The following is a 20,597-nucleotide window of genomic DNA, read 5'->3' on the forward strand; positions in this document are numbered from 1 at the left end:
TTCCAAAACAGATGTTGTACGGACAACTGACGGAAGGACAACGCACCCAAGGGGGGCAGAAGAAGTGGTATAAAGATAACCTCAAAATCCACCTGAGGAAATGCTGCTTCAACCTCAACACCTGGGAGGAGGCTGCACACCAGAGGGTTTTGTGGAGCAGGATGGTCCATGAAGGCACAGCACAATTAGAAAAGGACCTCCACCGTGTCGCGGAAACCAAGAGGCAACAAAGAAAGGAGAGATCCACTACCAAAACAGCTCCTCAGACCACCACCACAACCACCACTACTACCACGACAATCACGCACATATGCCCCCACTGCAATAGAGTCTGTGGATCTCGGATTGGCCTCTACAGCCACCTGAGGACCCACAGATGACCAGACTTACCAACGGGAGGACTATCATACTCGCTTCGAGTGATCGCCAATGATGATGATGATGTATATGTTTATGTGTATATATATATATATATATATATATATATATATATATATATATATATATATATATATATATATATATATATATATATATATATATATATATATATATATATATATGTATATATATATACATATATATATATATATATATATATATATATATATATATATATATATATATATATATATATATATATATATATATATATATATATATATATATATATATATATATATATATATACATACACATATCTTCCAGGATTTTCTTTGCTTTGCCGGGGCAGTGAGAGCGAGCAATGTCCTCTCAGGAGGGCAGAGGGAGGCCTATTATCTTCTCCACTGTCCTGGTCACCCTTTGCATGGCCTTCCTGTCTGCAGCAGAGCAGACAGCAAACCACACAGTTATGCAGTAAAACAGTACAGGGTTTATGGTGACCCAATAAAAAAAAAAAACCCGCAGTTTCTCCAGCACACAAAGGAAGTGGAGTCTTTGCCATGCCTTTTTAAACAGTGCTGAAGTGTTGACAGTCCATGTGAAGTCCTCAGAGATGTGTGTTCCCAGTAACTTCAAAGAGGCATTTACTACAAGTGGTGCATATTCCCTTCTCTGTCTCCTAAAATCAATGACCATCGGATGATCTGATCTGATGATGGTGTTCGTGGGGTGAATGGGGACACAGTCAAATGTATAAGGGAAGGGTGTACAGGAGGGGGCTCAATACGCTGCCCTGGGGGGAGCCAGTGCTGAGTGACAGGGTGCAGGAGCAGAGGAGCATATTTGACCCACCTTAACAACCTAAAGTCAGTTGTTCATCTAGGAAGATATTTGGGGAGGGTCTACTGTCCACTGTAGAGGTGCTTTCATAAACAGGACACTGGATACACTTTGTTGTAACCTGGAGTTTTGTTCAATTGATTTTTATTAGAGATTTGAGGTTTGGGAATAAATCACCACATTTACCATGAATTGAACAACACCAGGAAGTGCCAATGAATGACACCAGTAACTTGTGTGATGTGTAAGCAAACATACATACTCTTGGGAAACGCGGTATGTCACACTCTCAGTAACAGTGAATTAGTACACTTTACCTGACATAGCTTTGATTAAAAATTCCTTCATTTTTTAACAAACATGGCATTTGTAATAACAGGAAACCAGTGTTTCTGTTATTTTTCTCAGATGCAAAAACCCTGTTTTACTGCTTCAAATGAAATGAAATAAATCTCCTTTTTGTTGACTACCTAAGCTCTCTTGTCCCACGACTAAGCACCAGTAGATTTCCTGATGTTTTTAAGCGTGCTGTTTCTGTTCTCTCACACTTTAAGTGTGGTCCCTTAGTTATATTTTGTCCTCTCTCCTTTTGAGTGCTTTTTTTAATTATTATTTGTATTTATTTTTCTGCTGTGCGTTTGAGGTCGTACTGATCGTGACAGAAATAAATGAATTAATGAATGCGTTTGCCAATATGGGTGATTATATATTCAAAAACAAATACTTCTCCAACCTGGATTTTGAGAAAAAATGGATGTGATCATACCAACGACGTTTTCATGGCGGATAGATAGTGCTGCTTCAGATACAACTACAGAAAGGTAAGGAACACTCCAAATCTTTTATTTATTTTACTAAACCAAATGGGACCAAACCGTATTTGATAATGACTTTATCAAATACTGTTTGGTCCTATTTATAACATCATAATATAATTATCATAATACTTTTATGAAAGTAAATTACTCCCTTCTTTTTCTTGTTATTCTAATGTGCAAGCTGTAATAACACTAATTAGAGCATATGAATTTAGGTAAAACAATAAATAAAAAAATCCAAAGGTATGCATGCCTCATCCAGTTTAAAGGTTATAACTGTGCATCTATCTTTCTGTAACTGTAAGAAAACCATCCAGCAAGGCTTCAATGCCAGCTACACTACATCCCAGGCCGGGATGAAGAATGCGTACATCAGCAGGCTGGCTTAAGGGAGGAAGCGGACGCCACAAAAACGGGATGCCACACAAAGGGCTCGGTGGACCGCAATAGTTGAGTAAATCGATTTTCAATGGCAGACCATTAATTAACTCACTGTCAGGAAAACGATGGCTCCCAAGTACCCCATGTCAGCAAACGCCATCGCATCACATTTCCTGAAAACAGCCAATTCCGTAATGCAGATAAGAAGTTTAAACTGTGCAAGGTATTTTCCCTATTTAGGTAGGGCAGCCAGCGTGGATGCAGACTTTAAACTGAGGGCAGACATCTGCAAACTCAGGCAAGGCAAAACCTTTTTTGTTTGTGTTGCACCGAGGTATATTTCATATGTGTCTTTATACAATTTTTTTTAATTTTTTAATTTCAGGTAAATCTTGTATTTTATAGACGAAAAACAATGTTAATAAAGGTATTTTTGTAGTAAGTTGTATTTATATTTCTTATTTATATTTATATTTTGGTCTTAGTTTTTTTGTTTTCCTGAATGTTAAAAAGTCTACAATGTTATGCCATGAAGTACATACAACATTTTTATAGACAAACGATACTATATAGTTCATAGTCGCGATGGAGAGTGTGTGTGTGTTCAAAGTGAGACTGGCCAACTAAACGAGAGGCACCATGACTGCTACCAAGGATGTGTGCGGCTGTGACCGGAAGCATGCAATTGCTGTCGTTTTGACGTTAGTTTTTCTGACTAAATAAACCAAAATAATATGTCTAAATATAGTTCTAACCATACTCCAGGTCATAAATTTACAATAAAACATGCTTCAATTTTGTAAAAGTATAATTTTGACGCACTCTGCTGCTACATTCCTGCAGTGTTTCATGACCAACAGGTACTCCAACACTCAACCGACGGCGCAAGATACGTAAAAAAAATACACAGAACAACCTAAAAAAAAGGACTTATTAACTTTTTTTTGCCAAAATATTATCTTCATTAGCTTTGGACCAAAAATCACAGAGAAATTGTCACTTTTAACTGATCTTTTTTTTTTTTTGTAACATGCCAAGTGATTAAGTGTACTTTTGTAGTTATTTCCCCATATTTCTGCACATAATTTTAGATACGGTAACATTAGTGAGCAGTAGAGAATATGCAGTGATTTCAAGTTCCAGAACATATTTTGCTTTATTGAATCAATCAATCATCCATCCATCCATTTTCTACCGTTTGTCGCGGGGGGTGCTGGAGCCTATCTCAGCTGCATTCGGGCAGAAGGCGGGGTACACCCTGGACAAGTCCCCACCTCATCGCAGAATCAATCAATCAAAGTTTACTTATATAGCCCTTAATCACAAATGTCTCAAAGAGCTGCACAAGCCACAACGACATCCTCGACTCAGATTTCACATCAGGGCAAGAAAAAACTCAACCCAATGGGAACAACGAGAAACCTTGGAAAGGACAGCAGGGAACCAGAGGATTGCGCCTCTTAAGTGAGCAGAATAAGATAAGGCGTGCATTACATTTTGCTCTCTGTCTTCATCCATCCATTGTCTACTGCTTGTCCTTCTTAGGGATGTGGGGTTGGCTGGAGCCTGTCCCAGCTGCATTTGGGCGGAAGGCGGGGTACACCCTGGACAAGTCTCCACCTCATCGCAGGGCCAACACAGATAGACAACATTCACACTCACATTCACACACTAGGGCCAATTTAGTGTTGCCAATCAACCTATCCCCGGGTGCATGTCTTTGGAGGTGGGAGGAAGCCGGAGTACCTGGAGGAAACCCACGCAGTCACAAGGAGATACTCCAGGTACTCCGGCTTCCTCCCACCTCCAAAGACATGCACCTGGGGATAGGTTGATTGGCAACACTAAATGGTCCCTAATGTATGAATGTGAGTGTGAATGTTGTCTGTCTATCTGTGTTCACCCTGTGATGAGGTGGCGACTTGTCCAGGGTGTACCCCGCCTTCCACCCGAATGCAGCTGAGATAGTCTCCAGCACGCCCCGCGACCCCAAAAGGGACAAGCGGTACAAAATGGATGGATGGATGGATTTTAATTCTGAAGAAACAGCGGCTGCTGAAGGATCGTAATCGACACGTTTGCGTATTTGCTTACATGTTACGTATATTGCGTAAGTTGTTTAGGTATGAGTTGAAAAATAAAGCTAATATAGATCCACGCTGATGTCCGTGTTCTCTTTGCTTAATAGCCATAAAAAGATTAGAACCCTTTCAAATATTTTACACTTTATATATCCATACATACAGTATATTACTTAAATGTATTTTCATGAAAAAAACAACTAATTTTTAAGGTGGTAGTTATTTAGGTATGTGAGTTGAAAAATAAAGCTAATATAGATCCACGTTGATGTCCGTGTTGCCTCTACTTAACAGCCATAAAAAGATTAGAACCCTTCCAAATATTTTACACTATATATATCCATACATACAATATATTACTGTAATTGATTTTCACAAAAGAACTACTCATTTTTAAGGTTTGCCCACTTTATTTTTAGTAGTCGTAGCAACACTACTTACGGAATCAGCTCCAACTTCCCAGGTAAATGGAACGCAACATTACACTGCCATTATGGTTGAAGCTGCAAAACAACCAAACCAACGAAAAGTTTTGCCTGAGAAGACAATAATAACACAAGGGGAGCCTACCTGGATAAACATTGCACCGGCTTTCACTCGCTGGCGTGAGCTCCAACGAGGAAAGATTTTTGACCCAATACTGCCTTGACTCTGTTGTTGCTAAACTGACTTTCGATGCTCCAAAAATAGCCACCTTTGCAGTTCCACACTGACACGACCAGCCACACAACAAACTCAAAAGTTCTGCATAAAGAAAAAACAATGACTGCAAACTGCAAATATAAAGTTTGAGTAAAATATGTAGGTTTCTACTGTGGGAATATCAGTCATACTGAATCATTGTGGCATTATCGTGTCAGTTTGTATGTAGGTGACAGTAGTTTCTGACGATTTACGAGGCTATGCGCTGGTCCTCATGGGAAATGTGGTCTTCTTTCAGGCAAAACACTACCGCTCTGGTCCACTGGCGCCACTAAAAGCAACCAAAACTGAAAGTTCTTAAGTGGGGCTTCAAGATTTTGTTACAGGCGTACAAAATACTTAACGGTCTAACACCATTGTATCTTGCTGATTGTATTGCACCCTTGGTTCCGTCCAAAAATCTACGTTCCAAGAACATTATTATTGATTCCCAAAGCTCGAAAAAACTCTGTAGTCTCCAGAGTGTTTTCTATTCGGGCTCCAGTACTCTGTAATGCACTACCGGCAACAGTCAGAGATGCTATCTCAGGAGAAAAATTTAAGTCCCATCTTAAAACTCACCTATGTACTGTAGCCTTTAGATGGACCCCTGTTTAAAGCTGTTGACCTGCCGCTTTTCTTTTCTGCTCTTCCCCCCCTCTCGTGCATGGGGAGGTTGCCAGGTGGCCACGGATAATTTCAGTCTGGAGGGGGCGCTAGCTGTTCCTATGCATCGGTAGGTGATGTCTCGGTATTGTTGACCTTTCTACATGGGAGAAGTCAATGAATGTTCTCATTCATCCAGGTTATTGTCATCTCAGGGCATTCAATTGATCACAACTGAACTGTGTGGTTTGTCTTAGAAGACGTTCCCCGGAGTAGGTTTCATCAGTTCGTGCTCATTGGTCAGATCTGATCTAGGTCTGACCAATCTAAGTTTATGAGCACGGACTGATGCAGCCTACATGGAAGAAGACCTACAACAACTCTCTGCTAGCTTCCCCATGGAATGGACTCTCACAATGTAATGTGATCATTGTAATAATTCAATAACTGTACCCACCTGGTACCCATTACAGGTGGTTACCAAGAAGGGCGGCCCCCACATCGGTGCCTCTTTACAACGTGTCTTCTTTTTCCCATTTTGGACTTTTGGAAATTTTCCTTACCAAGATGTGGGTTCAGATCAGGGGATGTTGTTGTGGTTTGTGAAGCTTTTTGAGGCACTTGTGATTAGGGGCTATACAAAACAAGTTTGATAGATTGATTGATTTACTCAAAACAAGGAAATTGAAGGTATCTTTTTTTGTATTTTAACTCTTCATATAAATGTATTTTAAGTGATAATGTTTATTAAGTTTCCCCCACTAATTCTGTCACTAGTTCTTATCCAGTCTCATCACTCATTTGTCTGTCAGAATGGGCTGTGACCTAGTTGCACATTTGCCATTTGCATGTGTGTGTTTTGAGGCTGCGCTAAGTCGATAACCAGAAAACGTGTATAAAAGGACAAAGTATCTTATTTTAGGGAGAAAAAAGCATGCCTCAATAAGCAAACACTCGTCCAAAAACAAGCCCAAAAAAGTGCAACCTGCGACTCACAAACTTTGCAAGCGACTTTAGGTTTCCTGTAATACCTGAACTTGGGAACACTGCTGCTGCTATCCAAAGCTGATAGCAGCTCGGAACCCTGACCAGTGATAACTCACAAATATGTAGATGGAAATAACTTTGGTCAAAGTTAGATTTGCTATACTATTATACAGTACCTTTTTCTTTGTCCATTTCTGCTCTCTATTTGTTCCTGTTTGTGTGAATGTTGTCTGTCTATCTGTGTTGGCCCTGCGATGAGGTGGCGACTTGTCCAGGGTGTACCCCACCTTTTGCCCATATACAGCTGAGATAGGCTCCAGCACCCTCCGCGACCCCGAAAAGGACCAGCGGTAGAAAATGGATGGATGGATTTGTTCCTGTTCCTGCTGCTGCTGTTTTTCAATGCCACGGCATGGACTGAGGATCACACAGAACTTATGTTAATCGCGCAATAATAAAAATAGTGCAGTCAAAGTTAAAAAGTTAAAATTATTATCGCGTTAACTTTGTAGGGATCGAAATAAAACTCAATGTAACCGATTATACATTGGTGTTACATGTTGAAATGTTGACAACTGACATATTCTGCTTTTAGCAGCAACTGTTGGCTTTAGGAGGGATGAGGGGATGTTAATCCCTGGATATAATCTCCTGAGCGCTATTTTTACCAGGTTTTAAAGTCAGGATTAAAACCCCTCTCTCTGTTGTATGCAGTTGCAGCCAGTGGTTTACATACACTTATCACAGGCATTAATGTTGTTTTAATCTTGACCTCTGAAGGATTTATGACAACCGTTCTATTGCCAAGGTGGATTGAATATCCAATGTACATTTCAGTGAGTTTTGCTGTGTGTTTTATATTAAATCATTGTCCTGTGAAAATACCTAAATGTGTTTCAAGTCTTATTTGTTTGGTTTTTGATTTCCAATAATGCATACTTGCCAACCTTGAGACCTCCGATTTAGGGAGGTGGGGGGCGTGGTCGGGGGTGGGGCAGGGGCGTGGTTAAGAGGGGAGGAGTATATTTACAGCTAGAATTCACCAAGTAAAGTATTTCATATATATATATATATATCCATCCATCCATTTTCTACCGCTTATTCCCTTCGGGGTCGCGGGGGGTGCTGGAGCCTATCTCAGCTACAATCGGGCGGAAGGCGGGGTACACCCTGGACAAGTCGCCACCTCATCGCAGGGCCAACACAGATAGACAGACAACATTCACTCTCACATTCACACACTAGGGCCAATTTAGTGGTGCCATTCAACCTATCCCCAGGTGCATGTCTTTGGAGGTGGGAGGAAGCCGGAGTACCCGGAGGGAAGCCACGCAGTCACGGGGAGAACATGCAAACTCCACACAGAAAGATCCCGAGGCTGGGATTGAACTCATGACTACTCAGGACCTTCGTATTGTGAGGCAGACGCACTAACCCCTCTTCCACCGTGCTGCCCTATATATATATATATATATATATATATATATATATATATATATATATATATATAAGAAATACTTGACTTTTAGTGAATTCTAGCTATATATATATATGTATTTTATAATATATATATATATATATATATATATATATATATATATATATATATATATATATATATATATATATATATATATATATATATATATATATATATATATATATATATATATAAAAGACATACTTGAATTTCAGTGTTCATTTATTTACACATATACACACACATAACACTCATCTACTCATTGTTGAGTTAAGGGTTGAATTGTCCATCCTTGTTCTATTCTCTGTCACTATTTTTCTAACCATGCTGAACACCCTCTCTGATGATGCATTGCTGTGTGGCACGCACAAAAGTGCTTTCATCAAATGCACTAGAGTCTGGAATCTTCCATCTCTCCCTAGCATGGCCCAAAACTGGTCAATCTTTGCTTCCTGAGGAAGATCTCATCAGTCATCAACAATTGAGAACAGAGAAATGGATATTGGAACAGTGTAGGTCTGACTTAGTAGGATATGTACAGCAAGTAGTGGGCATAGAGAGAGAGAGAGAGAGAGAGAGAGAGAGAGAGAGAGAGAGAGAGAGAGAGAGAGAGAGAGAGAGAGAGAGAGAGAGAGAGAGAGAGATCAGAAGGCATAAGAAAAAGTATCTGCATTTGATTGTTTACATTTGATTATTAACAATCCGGGGAGGGTGTTAGTTTAGGGTTGTAGCTGCCTGGAGGTGTACTTTTATTGCGGTTTTGAAGGAGGATAGAGATGCCCTTTCTTTTATACCTGTTGGGAGCGCATTCCACATTGATGTGGCATAGAAAGAGAATGAGTTAAGACTTTTGTTAGATCGGAATCTGGGTTTAACGTGGTTAGTGGAGCTCCCCCTGGTGTTGTGGTTATGGCGGTCATTTACGTTAAGGAAGTAGTTTGACATGTACTTCGGTATCAGGGAGGTGTAGCGGATTTTAGAGACTAGGCTCAGTGCAAGTTGTTTTACTCTGTCCTCCACCCTGAGCCAGCCCACTTTGGAGAAGTGGGTAGGAGTGAGGTGGGATCTGGGGTGGAGGTCTAGAAGTAATCTGACTAGCTTATTCTGGGATGTTTGGAGTTTAGATTTGAAGGTTTTGGAGGTGCTAGGGTACCGGAGGCTATCCAGGTCCAATCGCAGCTGCGGCTTAGAACTTACAAGCGTATTTCTTCATCTTACTGGTCGTCGGCGTCGCCATGGCTGTATCTTCCTCGTTCTTCTGCTTCGTCTCCTTGTTGTGTGCGCAGTTGTGCACTGCACTCTCTAAAAGCCGTAGATGTTATTGTCACATATGCATGTACAGTAGATGGCAGTATTGCCCTGTTTAAGAGTGTCACAACATTGCTGTTTATGGCAGACGAACTGCTTTACGGTAGACGAAAATGTGACTGCTGTTGTTGTGTGTTGTTACCGCGCTGGGAGGACGTTAATGAAACTGCCTAACAATAAACACACTTAAGAAACCAAGAACTCGCCCTCGATCATTCTACAGTTATAACGTGATTGGGCAGGCACGCTGTTTATATTGTGGGAAAGCGGACGTGAAAACAGGCTGTCCTCACTCAGGTCCGCATGGAGCTGGAGGGGGCGTGGCCTCCAGCTCCGCCTGAATTTCGGGAGATTTTCCGGAGAAAATTTGTCCCGGGAGGTTTTCGGGAGAGGCGCTGAATTTCGGGAGTCTCCCGGAAAATCCGGGAGGGTTGGCAATAATGCAAATTCTGTAAGTGCATCTCCATCTTCTGTTTCAGCGCTGTTTCAAAGTAGGCAGAAGCAGTAATACAAAACCCCAAAACCAGTGAAGTAAATACAAACAAAATACAATGATTTACAAATCCTTTTCAACCTATATTCAATTGAATAGACTGCAAAGACAAGATACTTACCGTCCGAACTGGAAATAGTTGTTATTTTTTGCAAATATTTGATCATTTGGAATTTAATGCCTGCAACACGTTTCAAAAAAGATGGCACAAATGGCAAAAAAGACTGACAAAGTTGAGGAATGCTCATCAAACACTTATTTGGAACATCCCACAGGTGAACAGGCAAATTGGGAAGAGGTAGGTGCCATTATATGGTATAAAAGCAGCTTCCATGAAATGCTCAGTCATTCACAAACAAGGATGGGGCGAGGGTCACCCCTTTGTGAACAAATGCGTGAGCAAATTGTCGAACAGTTTAAGAACAACATTTCTCAATGAGCTATTGCAAGGAATTTAGGGATTTCACCATCTACGGTCCGCAATATCATCAAAAGGTTGACAGAATCTGGAGAAATCACTGCACGTAAGCAATGATATTACGGACCTTTGATCTCTAGGTGGCACTGCATCAAAAAGCGACATCAGTGTGTAAAGGATATCACCACATGGGCTCAGGAACACTTCAGAAAACCACTGTCAGTAACTACAGTTTGTCGCTACATCTGTAAGTGCAAGTTAAAACTCTAGGGGCGGCAGGGCGCAGTGGGTAGAGCGGCCGTGCCAGAAACCTGAGGGTTGCAGGTTAGCTCCCCGCCTCTTACCATCCAAATCTCTGCCGTTGTGTCCTTGGGCAGGACACTTAACCCTTGCCCCCAGTGCCGCTCACACTGGTGAATGAATGATGAATTGCTTGCCCATGGACTGCCTTCTTGCCTTGCCCCTCTGGTCTGACAAAAGATTCATCCAACACGCACATACAACAAACCCTGATGAACCAACACAGCTGATGGAGTTCGACCGTCGCAGGGTTGATGATCCTGGTGATCTTGAAGGGACCCACAAACTGGAGAAAGCCAACGGTAGCTAGCCAACGTAAGTACAACAGCCATACCTTTTGTCCAGGTTGATAAGTGGGGGCTGGTTTCCTGTGGAGATCCACCAGCCTATGGTTCGGTGCAGCTGTACGGGACAAAGCAGCTCTAGTATCCCGCCACACCCAATGAGCTCGGCAAATGTGCTGGTGGAGAGAGGGGATTGTGATCTCCGACTCCTGGGAAGGCAGAAGAGGCGACTGGTAACATTAGGCGACTTTAAAAGGGAACATACCTGTGGCCCAGAAGGTGAGGGAATTGTGAGGACCAGGGCAAAAGATGTCGATGGCATACGCAGCAGAGTGCTGCCTCCAGGGCCTGGTTTGCCTGCTTTGTCTGGTCTTTGGTCTGAGGGACACAACGCTTTGCAAAAAGCATCCCAAACTTTGCATGCGAATTGGGGTCCCCTGTATGAGACCAGGTCCAGAGGGATACTATAAATGCAGAAATAGTGCTTAACCAAAAGTTAAGTAGTCTCTAGGGATATACAGTAGGTTGTTTGGACAGGGGAATATAGTGTGCCATTATTGAAGATCGCTCGACCACATTGAGTATGACAAAGTTTCCCCGGAAAACTAGAAGGCCTGTACTGAAATCCAATGCGATGTGGGACCATGGTTGTGATGCAATGGGTAATGGATGGAGACTACCGGATGGAGGGAGATGAGAGTCTTTACCTCTGGCACAGATTAAGCAGAAGTTGACAAAGTCTTGGACGTTTCTTCCTATTGCCAGCTACCAGAATCTCTGCGAGACTAGGAACAGAGTGCACTTCACGCCAGGATGACAAGATGTTTTTGACGCGTTTTGCAGGACTGCAAACCTCAGTTCATCAGGGACAAAAAGCTTGCCTCAGGAACGATGTTGGGGACCTTGGTCTTGGTGGCCGCATCGGACACCCTTCTTTCCACCTCCCATTGGAGTGCTCCTATCACTAGAGCCACATGTATGATGGTCTCCGGAGTAGTCTCCCCAGCAGCAGGCTCGTAAATTCCGGGGAGCGCATCAGGCTTGGTTTTACGGGAGCTGGGTCTGTAGGTAATAGAAAAGTTTGATCGTGTTAGAAACAGTGACCAACGTGCTTGGCAGGAGTTATCTTTGACAACCAGGAATGGCGTGGCAGTCGCCTCCAGCTAGTGCCTCCTCTCCTGTAGAGTAAGAACGATGGCCAGCAGCTCTCAATTCACACATCATAGTTTCTTTCAGCTGCTGTGAGGTGACACGAGAGGGTGAAGCCTCTGTTTGATAGAGGAAGGCTGGGACAGAACTGCTCCAACTGCTTCTTGTATTCGATGCATCAACAGTGACAAAAAATTGTAAAGCAGGATCAACATTCTTAAGAATGGGTGCTTTAGTAAATTTGCTTAGCGAAGAAAAGGCGGCCTCGGCTTCTGGGGTCCTGCTGGAAAGTAACTTAATGAATGTGAGCTTCGTCAAAGGTTTAGCCTTGCTGCTAAAATTGCAGATCACTGTCTATAAAAGTTAGCGAAACCCATGAACCTTTGCAAGTATTTCCTTGATGTAGGAGATGGCCACTCGGCCACTGCCAGGATTTTGGCAGGATCAGGTTTGAGATGACCCTTCTCCACAATGAACCCCAGATGGCGAGTGAAATTCGCACATCTCAGCTTTGACATATAGCCGATTCTCCAGTTGCCGCCGTAAGACGAGACGGAAGTGGTGGACATGTTTTTTGAGATTTCTGGAAAAAATACGAATGTCATCAAGGTACACTAAACAGAATTGGTTGATCATGTCCCTGAGGACATTGTTAATTAAATGTTGGAAAACAGCAAAACCGCTGGTGCATTAATGAGGCCAAAATGGATAACCGAATATTCAAAATGCCCCAAAAGCAGTATTGCACGCATCCTGTCAGGCTTATCACTGACAGTTTGGGTATGTTTTAGTTTCCCCTCTGTTTTATTTCCTGTCAGCGCTCTTATTTTGGTTCAGTTTCCTGCTTGTCTCCCTGAGCGCTGTTTTCCCTCACCTGCTCCTGATTGGCAGTCTGGCACACTTGGTGGCAATTGCCAATCAGGTTCCTATTAATACCTGCCTCTCCCTCCAGTCAGTGCTGGAGTATTGTAGCTGTAAACTGTAGGCTGTGGACTGTTTGCTGTATCCTGTATGCTGATAGCTGTTTGCAGCTTGCTGTGTTCTAGTTCCTCGTTTCCTGTTTGCTGGTTCCTGTTCCCTGTTTCCAGTTTGCCTGTTCCTGGTTCCTGATTTGTGTTTTTCCTGAATTTTGGACATTAAATCATGTTTTCCTGCACCAAGCCTGCCACCTCTGCATCGTTGCGTTCGTCACCACCTTTACTTGACACATCCCCCTCCTTAATTCTCACCCGGTGATAAGCATTGCGTAAGTCTAAATTAGTGAAAACCGCTGCTGAAGATAAAAAAGTAAATGCCGAATACATACGTGGCAAAGGATAGTTATTCTTCACAGTTATGTCGTTAAGACCACGATAGTCAATACAGGGCCACAAAGATTTGTCTTTTTTCTGAACGAAAAAAAAACAGACCCTAAAGGAGAGGAAGATGGGCGAATGGGACCTGCTATGAGAGATGAGGAAATATAGTCACCGAATGCGGACTGTTCTGGACCTGACACATGATAGTGTATATAGTCTTGCCACAGGTAACAATCTCACCGGAAGGAGTTTAATGGAACAGTCAAAAGGACAATGTGGGGGAAGGGACTGAGCACGGTCTTTATAAAGGCCCTATCTATATTAAGCCAGATAACTCCTTAAACGAATAACTATTTAGCCTAAACCCCGTGTCAGCCACACTAACCCATCGTTTAAGGTTCCCCTCCCTGGATCTTTTTTTAAGTGTGCCGTCTATTTCTTGAATCTCCGGCTCTCAGCTCTGGATGGACTCATTTATTGTTTATAAACGGAGTTCGGAGAGGAAGGGACGTCAGAAAGAACGCGCCACAGCCAGCTTTATAACAACCGGTTTCCACTCAGAGGTAACCACTAGAAAGATGGAGGCGAATCATCCAGACATGTCCGTGTTTTTCCTCCTTCTACATGGACAGGCGCTTGTAGAAATCACAACACATCTCAGACAGCAACATAGCAATGTTGAGCGACGGTTTTGAATAAGGCCTGGAAGAACAGCATGTCCAGGTCAATTGTGATTCTACTTTGCGAAACTTTTCGTCCATTTGTCGAAGGGGAGACAACGAGAATGCGGGCTTGTGATGTGATTAAAAAAAAAGGTAGCGTGTGCTTTGTATTACTTGGCCAACGAGACTTGTGTATGCTTGTTTTGTACTCCATAACTACTGTGAAGTCATGAAGGAGCCGCTAAACAAAGTCAGTGGTTGCTGCCGTCGAGTACGAGCGCCAATTTCAGCCTCCAAGCACTGGCAGGATTGCAAGAATGGACAATGAAGGTGAAGGCAAAAGGGTGAGGAGTGTCCTGACCAGATATCTAGATCCCTAGATCGATTGTTATAAAATGTTCTTTATCACGTTGTGTACTTTTGTCACAGAGTAGAAGTGGATTTTATTGTTTTTATGCATGTTATGTATTTTGTTGGTTTTACGTGCATGCTTTTTTCTAATTGATTGGTTTTATTGATTTGGTTTTGTTTGAGCGTGCTGAGTTTTAACGTTACTTCTACCCTGTAGTCACTGATGGACCTAATTGCCTGCACCTGTCGAGCCCTGTTTTTATTTGAGTGACAGTTTTACAGGCGAATGAAAGCACACACATGGCCAGGGCAGCCAATCGGCAGCGGTGAGGAGGGCCGTCACTCCTGAAGAAAATAAGTTTGATGGAACGGAGACTGAGGTCGGCTGGCCCCTGCACCTCGGATCTTTCGGACCTCTGTGACTTCACGTTGCGCGCACAGAGGACGGCAGGAGGATGCAATTGACCGTTGACGACGCAGCGAGCGACGGAACCTTACGCTATTGGACAGTCCTGGGAAAATCCAGAGTGTTGCGACATGGAATACACGCAGCGGCAGAGCGAGGAGCTCTGCCTCCCATGTGAGTACCAATTGAGAATAGTAGGGACACTCTGGTGGCGAATACGGCTATGACGCTCGGGGAGACACGTGGGGTGCATACACGTTTTTGGCCTTCCTTTTTTGTGTATCTTTACAGACGTTGACTTGGACATTTGTGGCCCCGGCGTCGAGGGAATATGTAGCAGCTGTCAAGATTCGAGTCGCGGGCCTCTGCCCCACTTGGAAATACTGGGCCTGCGTTCCTCAAGAGACTCCTCCTCGTGCATTAGCCTTTTTAGCATCCCTAGTTTTAGTATAGTTTTAGCCCACTGGCTTTTAGTATTTTTTTTATTAAGTGTGGGCAGGGACCATTTTAAAAGAATATATTTAATTTACCTCTGGGACCCGTTTTGTGTAACATCTTTGATAATTGTAGCACTGCTCTCCACCCGAGAACCACAGAATCTGCAGTTAATAATTCTTCCACTTTCCCCATTTAATCCATTACACATGTCACACTTTCACGCGTCTATTAATGATTTGATTCATTTATGATGGCTCAGGTGTTTCAATGTTTATATGGAAGGAAAGACTTCTATGGTGACTATGACGTAATATATGCGCGTCTGCCACTTTCCGCACATGCCTACTAGGTTGCGTAGCGCCGGCGGGCGGGGGAGGGAGGGAGGGAGTCTTAACCCTTGTGTGGTGTTCAGATCTGTGGGACCCGTTTTTATTTTGTATTAAAAGAAAAATTCTACAATTCATTAATTTTTCAAACTTAAACTCACTGACTTTGGCTCATTTTCTGTGAAGAACATATATAAGAATACATATTTAATGACCATACACCCCCCCTACACATTTCTATTACATATAAGATGTCCGGATCCACTGGACCTGGGTCTAATAGAAGTGTCGAAATTGATGTTCTGTGTACCACACGCACACACACACACAGCAGGCCTAGACAGGAGGAGGACAGAGTGTAGGTACACATAACATCAGAGGGTCAAATGTGCGAGAAAATGAGAGCAGACAGTGTTGACAAACAATGTTGCAACCTTGTGTGGGAACCGCAGGTGCAGAAACACGAAAGAAGAATCCCTGTGGGATGCAGAAACTGGCAGAGAGATTTTCCGTGCAACGTTCGTATTGTTGTTACTCAGCCAGCGTTTGTGGGTCTGATGGACCCGTTGCATTTCGTGGCTTTTAATGCTTCATAATCAAACACTTTTATGTTAAAATACTGAACAGATGTTTATTGGGATAAGGTAAACATCTGTTCAGTATTTTAACATAAAAGTGTTTGATTGTGAGGCATTAAAGCCACAAAATGCAACAGGTCCATCAGACCCACAAACGCTGGCTGAGTAACAACAATATGAACATTACACAAGGGTTAAATCAAAGCTTAAACGATGGCATTGTGTGTGGACAGGGATAATGTAAGGTGGGTTATATCCTGTATAACCTTAGTCGTCTTAGTGTAGTGGCAACCTAAATACCCATGTGAGGTTGTGATATTTGTCAGGTACCCCCAACAGATTAATGGTCTCATTTACATGGCTAGGTTTGGCCGTCGAGGGAACAGCAGAACACAAACAATTAACGTGGCAAAAGGTGCTCAAATTCAAAATGGTGGTTCCAGTCCAATCAATTATGAAGTTTTAACCATGGGAGACCTAATACAATGGGTGTTGACTGACATGGAAAATAAAGAAGCGCATTGCCTCATGGTGATTACCTGATAACTGTAATGCTAAAGTCTCAGTTTTGGTGCATCGCCAGTAAATGGCCAATTAAAGACCGGACCTTCTAAGGGGAGCAAAGTTAGATTTTTAGCAATTTTATGCAAGTCCACAAAGTTTGAGTCCATAAAGCAACTGTCTTTCCCCCAATCTTAACACGGCATGTGTGTGTGTGGTGAATTATATTCATATAGCGTTTTTCTCTAGTGACTCAAAGCGCTTTACATTGTGAAACCCTATATCTAAGTTACATTTTTTTTAAACCAGTGTGGGTGTCCCTAGGAGCAGGCGGGTAAAGAGTCTTGTCCAAGGACACAACAGCAGTGACTAGGATGGCAGAAGTGGGGATCGAACCTGGAACCCTCAAGCTGCTGGCATGGCCACTCTACTGTGTGTGTGTGTGTGTGTGTGTGTGTGTGTGTGTGTGTGTGTGTGTGTGTGTGTGTGTGTGTGTGTGTGTGTGTGTGTGTGTGTGTGTGTGTGTGTGTGTGTGTGTGTGTGTGTGTGTGTGTGTGTGTGTGTGTGTGTGTGTGTGTGTGTGTGTGTGAGAGTATTTTCTGCCTGTGTGAACTCTATATCCATTTAAAGAAATAAATGGAACAGTGGCGTTTGCCAGTGTGAGAAATAGTAAACGTCAGGCTTTCCATAGCAATTTTAAGGCTAAAAAAACTGATAGGGATATTTTCCAAGCTTGTTTTGTATTAATTATTTGAAGTAAAACAAACTGTTAAATTGTAATACAGGACACCACTTTGAATCATTAGAAGAGTAATGTGGGACACAATTTCACACTTGAATTGTTGTAATCGGTCAAAGAAGAAAGTATAGTACTACTTTAACAACAGTGCTTACAATTTAATGGTAGCGTTTTAGTTCCACCTGCAGGACACTTTAGGGATTGTATTTTCTGAATTAGGCTTACAACCGAGGAAATGCTTGTTTTTTTTAACCGTGGGAATTGGAACTGTTATCCAATTATGGTTGCGATATGATTGTTTATTTGTTCAATGCATAAAACTGAGATTTTTTTAACAGGAAAATTAAATAACTACAACCTTTAATCTTACCCCTTAAGCTTTCTTGTATCTGTATGATCATATATGCGCTACAATGCATAATGTATATAATGTACTAAATATATACACTAGATATCATCAAACCCATAAGAACACAATTAATTTCCTAAAAGTGACTTAAAGGGAACGATTTGGAGTGGTTGTCATGATATGTGACTTTCCAAACTGGGATGTTTGGCCATTTCCAAAAGCTCTATTTTTTTATTTTTTTTTACCAAAGGAGGACCTTCTGTAAATTCTGAACTGGTCGGAAATGTTCATCCATCATTTAGTGCTTGTTTGGAAGTAACATTTTATTTTTGAGATAGGTTCTACTTTGTACTGGTGATGGTCAGATGAAGTCTCATGGGCCATTGACCCACTTGAGCACAAGACTTCACCTGCTGGTGAAATGTATAATTACAAACATTAACAAGTGTGAGGCATTGAATTGTTGCGTCACTTATGGCTCTTGGAAATGACAGTGAACCACAATAAATGTTTGACAAAATGATTTTGGTCGTTAAATGAAAAAAGTATAATAAAATGTGTTTTATGTGTTTGTATTTTGCCAACATGGTAGAATCATATGATAGAGCAGGAGTTTATGTCCCCTTGAGGAAATGGCATAAAGAGGAAGATGACAATATGATGTAACTTGGACAATGATGTACAGAACAGATTTATTTCATTTGGTTTAAGGCGATTGTTTTTTCCTTTTTTTTGACAAAACCTCTCCATCATCCAGCAACTGCGGATCGGGGTATGCCTCAACTTTGACCCACGCCCTCATTGAGCCAGGCCCACAACGGAGACACGGATAGGGACTTGGTGTTCACTCCTTTTTACATACAGTCTATGGTTTACTCTCGTCTTTACTTGCCGGCCTCATCACCATGACAATCACAACTACCACAACAGCTGATAATTATGACATACGAATACAGACCACCTAATAAAGGCCTACTGAAATGAAATTTTCTTATTTAAACAGGGATAGCAGATCCATTCTATGTGTCATACTTCATCATTTCGCGATATTGCCATATTTTTGCTGAAAGGATTTAGTAGAGAACATCGACGATAAAGTTCGCAACTTTTGGTCGCTGATAAAAAAAAGCCTTGCCTGTACCGGAAGTAGCGTGACGTCGCAGGTTGAAGGGCTCCTCACTTTTCCCCATTGTTTACACCAGCAGCGAGAGCGATTCGGACAGAGAAAGCGACGATTACCCCATTAATTTGAGCGAGGATGAAAGATTTGTGGATGAGGAAAGTGAGAGTGAAGGACTAGAGTGCAGTGCAGGACGTATCTTTTTTCGCTCTGACCGTAACTTAGGTACAAGGGCTCATTGGATTCCACACTTTCTCCTTTTTCTATTGTGGATCACGGATTTGTATTTTAAACCACCTCGGATACTATATCCTCTTGAAAATGAGAGTCGAGAACGCGAAATGGACATTCACAGTGACTTATCTCCACGACAATACATCGGTGAAGCACTTTAGCTACGGAGCTAACGTGATAGCATCGTGCTTAAATACAGATAGAAACAAAAGAAATAAGTCCCTGACTGGAAGGATAGACAGAAGATCAACAATACTACCAAACTCTGGACCTGTAACCACACGGTTAATGCTGTACCCCCTGGCAAAGCCTAGCAATGCTGTTGCTAACGACGCCATTGAAGCTAACTTAGCTACGGGACCTCGACAGAGCTATGCTAAAAACATTAGCTCTCCACCTACGCCAGCCCTCATCTGCTCATCAACACCCGTGCTCACCTGCGTTCTAGCGATCAACGGCGCAACGAAGGACTTCATCAGATCATCGATGCGGTCGGCGGCTAGCGTCGGATAGCGCGTCTGCTATCCAACTCAAAGTCCTCCTGGTTGTGTTGCTGCAGCCAGCCACTAATACACCGATCCCACCTACAGCTTTCTTCTTTGCAGTCTCCATTGTTCATTAAACAAATTGCAAAAGATTCACCAACACAGATGACCAGAATACTGTGGAATTTTGCGATGAAAACAGAGCTGTTTGTATTGGGATACAATGGTGTACCTATACTTCCGCTTCAACCATTGACATCACGCGCAAACGTCATCATACCTAGATGTTTTCAGCCGGAAGTTTCCCGGGAAATTTAAAATTGCACTTTATAAGTTAACCCGGCCGTATTGGCATGTGTTGCAATGTTAAGATTTCATCATTGATATATAAACTATCAGACTGCGTGGTCGGTAGTAGTGGGTTTCCGTAGGCCTTTAAGAGACTATATAATATATTAAATATATGCACTAAATGGATGGATGGATGGATGGATGCTTAGAATAGGCCGTGCAACTAATCATATGCCCTAAATCCCAGTTGAAACTGGGTGAAAGTTAGGCACGTGGGTGTGCCTATCACCCACATTCTTGCCACTGCTAACGTGGCTTCTTTGCCGAGGTCTGAAGGACAACATCAGATATGAAGTCGGAGTCCAGGGAGGAGAAAGCAGAGGAATATTCCACGCCCGGAGGAAGTCACCTCCATTGCATATTCATAAATCCATCCATCCATCCATTTTCTACCGCTTGTCCCGTTTGGGGTCGCGAGGGATGCTGGAGCCTATCCCAGCTGCATTCGGGGGGAAGGCGGGGTACACCCTGGACAAGTCGCCACCTCATCGCAGGGCCAACACAGATAGACAGACAACATTCACACTCACATTCACACACTAGGGCCAA

This window comes from Entelurus aequoreus, linkage group LG08 (genome assembly GCF_033978785.1).
Source record: "Entelurus aequoreus isolate RoL-2023_Sb linkage group LG08, RoL_Eaeq_v1.1, whole genome shotgun sequence".
In the NCBI taxonomy this organism is placed as follows: domain Eukaryota; kingdom Metazoa; phylum Chordata; class Actinopteri; order Syngnathiformes; family Syngnathidae; genus Entelurus; species Entelurus aequoreus.